At 40.1% G+C, this 3,950-nt stretch overlaps 1 long non-coding RNA gene across 1 annotated transcript in view; it reads left to right on the top strand.

The window, feature by feature from the left end:
- LOC109300435 overlaps positions 1 to 3,482 on the top strand; it is a 27,569-nt gene extending 24,087 nt beyond the window's left edge. The window contains exon 3 of the long non-coding RNA XR_002098225.1: positions 3,329 to 3,482. This is a non-coding gene — a long non-coding RNA (uncharacterized LOC109300435). The remainder of the gene's footprint in view (positions 1 to 3,328) is intronic.
- The last annotated feature ends 468 nt before the right edge of the window (positions 3,483 to 3,950 follow it).

Below are 3,950 nucleotides of genomic sequence, written 5' to 3'. Positions count from 1 at the left end.
ATTTCCAGTGTATGTGCACCACCAGAGAGGGAAGGAAGGAATGTATTGTTTAAAAAACTAGCAGTTTACATGGTTGAAGAGAGACCACTCTTCATAATAGTGAGAGATTTCAATTGTATAATTGAAGTGGATGACAGAACAGAGAAGAGATACTGAGCAAAGTGGCAAAATAAATGGGGGGGGGGAGAAGATGCATAGAATAGCAGAGATAATTATGATGAGAACATGTCTAAGCCAGAAACTAATGTTGCTTTTTAAATATGTGTAACACCCACATACACTTGGGGTTGTGTATGGTGAAGTGTGTGCTTTTGGTTGTTGTAAATGGGGGTGGGGGTGGGGGTGGTTCTGGGACTGAAAGAGAAGCACCTTTCCTCCTCCTCATTGTATCCAGCCCATTGTCTTAAGTTTCCTTTAAGAACCTGTAAAACCAGTTTATTGACTGTGGAGCAAATGCAGAAGCACGGACCACCTTTCAATTGATTGGGCCCTTTTTTGCTATTTCACAGCTATTGCATTTCAGCCCACCTGTGTGTGTCTGAAACCCAGTCATATGTTTGGCTTCAAATTTGGGCCAGGGTTAAGCCTGGAGGGGTTTGAGCCAGGGTGAGACCTGGTCCTACTTGTTGTTTATCCAGGCCTCAGTGAAGTATAGGCCTGGCCAGCTATTGCTGCTCAGCTCAGGCCCACAGAGATAGACCTGCGCTTCCTTTTGTCCCTATTGCAGTTTATGCCCCAACCCAGCAGTATGGTTGGACACTAGTTGTAGTTCAGGCCCAAGTCAAAATAGGCCTGGTTCCTTTTTGTTGTTTAATACCTGTTAGGTCTCAGCATAACAGTGTAGGTAAGACTAAATGTCCAGGCTGCAGCCAAATAGGCCTGGTGCTTTTTTGTTGTATGTACAGGCCCTGGTGCAGGACAGGCCTGAGTCTCCTGTTTATTGTTTTACAGCTGTTGTGTCTCAGTATAGCTGTGTTGCTGAGCCCTGCTGTATGTCTTCTGCCTCGCACATGTTGTTGCTTTTGTCTTGCAACAAAAGCAACCCTTTGCCTTGACCAAGCAGTGTGGCTGGCGCTGGGTGCAGTTCAGGCTCTTTTGCTGTTTGGCTGACTTTTCTTTGGTTTATCTTGCAGTTTCCTGCCCCTTTAGGGTGCAATATGATAATGAGAGCTACAGTTAACCCCTCAAAGCCACCACATAGAAATAGAGATCAGTGCTACAGCTTCACTGGGAACAACAAGGGGCCCCCTGCAACATAGAAGTACTCATAGGTTGACTGCTCATAGGTTCACAGTGGTGCGGGCCCCCCTCTCCAGCCCATCGCTGAAGGGCAGGTATAGGTGTGCAGGCCCCTGGAACTACCTGCTGGGGAACCCCCAAGTCCCAAACTGCCTGGGTATGGGTGAAACCTTCCCAACAAGGGGCCACCTATAGACCTTATTTTGTAGTTTATAGTGTTTTAAAATTATAGTTAGTGTTTTCTTTTTTATTATTACTCTTTGTAATAAATTAGGGTTTTGTGTTTACACTGCTTGTGAGGAAAGGGTTGTTGGCCTTATTGGACACCTCAGTGGCTCATTTAGTGTTTCCCAGGTAGTCTGGGTGGGGGCTCGAGCCAAGGTAAAATATATTTAGCACCCCAGAACAGAACAGGTGCTCTGCAGAAGGATTACATATGTGTTTTATAATTTGCATTTTTGGTATGCCTGCATCTTATGTGCGAGAGTATTTTTAACTGCTATGTTTAAAACCTGCACATGCAGTGCACCCTGTTATCCTATCAAATAAGGGCTTAATAGATGCAACCTATTGTCCACTGTCTGATGGGGCAGGGAAGCAAGATGGAATACAGGAAGTGTCTGGCTTTTTATAGCATATATACAGACTATAATATATATATGTAGTCTCAATTTATTTGAATAAAGTTTATCTTTATATTTTTCCCGTCTGAAAGCTTTCCTTTCTGATCCCTTTTTCTCTTCTCAAAGAAAAAAGTACCTTCTGGGTGCATCTACACGCGCAATTAATGCAGAGCGATAAACTCTGGTGCTTCTTGTGACAGAGTTTATTGTTCCTGGCATGCTGTTTGCATGTGCACCCAGGACCACAGCACAATGAGCTCGGTTGCAGCAGCCCTAGCTAGCAGGGAGCTGAGGTGGGCAGCCTACCAACCTGGGGCTGTTCCACCCCAGCTCACTGTAGTGAGAAGGGGCTGGCTGGGTCATGAGGTTGCTTCAGTGTGGGATTAGCTGGCAGACAGCTTCCACACTGAAGTACCCTCATGCACCAGGCAGTTTGTCAGTATCTACATATCTACATAACCATATCTTTAATGGGTTACTTCTTGTTTAGATAGCAAAGGCAATCCTTAAGTGAATGTAATCTTTTTACTGTGACTTCAGGTGTTGTCATATAAACACTATTTGTTTATAAATATGTAAAATCTGAAAATTAGTTCTATTCATTGATCTGATCTTGCTTAAATAAGCATGATTAGGTTAATTAGTAAATTGATGGCAACAAAATAGTGAATGTTTCAGTTTGCAGCATCCTAGTACTTTGTATATTTCTCATTTTTAAAATTGCTTTTCTTAAATAGCTCAATCAACAAATGTAACAACCTTCCATCCAGGCAGTCCTCAGTAATATGCATTTTATTATTTTGCAAATAACTTATTCTAAGGGTCCTGTGTGGAAGAAAGCAAACTTTTTTTTCATGTGCAATACTAAGATTCTCCAATAGATGCCCTAAGAGATCTCTTCTAAACCTAACCACTCAGTACTGTAATTGAATAGTCTCAGTTCTGTTTTTTATACCTATAAACATTTTTCCTCCCCCACATATTGAGTGGCATTGTTTTCAGGTTTCAAAGATATATTGAATAATAAAGTTGAGGCCCAGGATTAGTGCAAAAAGCTGTGTGTTTAGAAATCAAATGCTTAATATCACTTTTTAAGATTAAATGTTAATAGTAATTTTCAATGAATTTTAAGTGTAGTTTATTACTATTTTTAATCGGTTGTTGCTTTATTAACACAAATACTGACAAAGGGATATGTAATGCTATCTTCTTTGAATCACTATTATTTTAAAGGTACTACACACTGACAAAACAAACACTATTTGACTAGAAATAACAGGTAGACTTACAAGTCTAATGTCATTTCAAGGTTTGTTTACACTGACTATTTGGCTATATAAATATGCATTTTTCTAGCATCATTACAAAACCTGTTACTTATGCTGGTTTTACACTCTTCCATAAATGTATTTTTCGTGTCGAGTTTTCACCTCTCCTCTCTTTTTCTCCCTCTTTATGTTTTTGAGGCTTGTTGGGAATTGGCTTTGATATAGGCCAAGACATTAGGGTCCTGGACTACTATAATTCATTATGTCATATGGGGATTCTCCCATGCCAGATGACTGATATAACCTCTCTCCAGGCTACAATCTCTTCTATGACCTTGCTTGCCATTCTGCTGTCAGGTAAAATAGCCAGATCAAAGTAAATGCAAAATCTCATTGAATTGTACTTACTCTGCAAATATATCTATGGTTTATTATTTAGGCAACAAGCTTTTATAAATTCAAATTCTTTAAATCATTAGACCATACAGCAAGCAAATATGTCCACAGGAAGATATGAAGCAAATTCAGGCTTCTGAACTTCATGCTGTGATATAGCTCTATTTTGGATGGTAATGCATTCTTGTTCATGTTAGCTGACTGAAAATTCTCCTATTCTTGTTTGCTTTGAGCTAAATAATGTACCGCACTAGCATGAGCTGCTTCAGAGGGGCAGCTGCTTTTCTTCCAGTGAAGAAAGGAATAAGCTATCTTTGAGAAATGACAGTGAAAAGAGAGGAAAAAATAACCTTTTAAGGTGATGGTTGGGGCCATATATTCTGAAAGAATATTTATTTAGAGCCAAAATCTATCAGGTTGTTTA

Source organism: Gavialis gangeticus, unplaced genomic scaffold (assembly GCF_001723915.1).
Source record: "Gavialis gangeticus isolate Ggan-Ray unplaced genomic scaffold, GavGan_comp1, whole genome shotgun sequence".
NCBI lineage: Eukaryota > Metazoa > Chordata > Crocodylia > Gavialidae > Gavialis > Gavialis gangeticus.
This window is presented reverse-complemented; position numbering and strand designations above follow the sequence as displayed.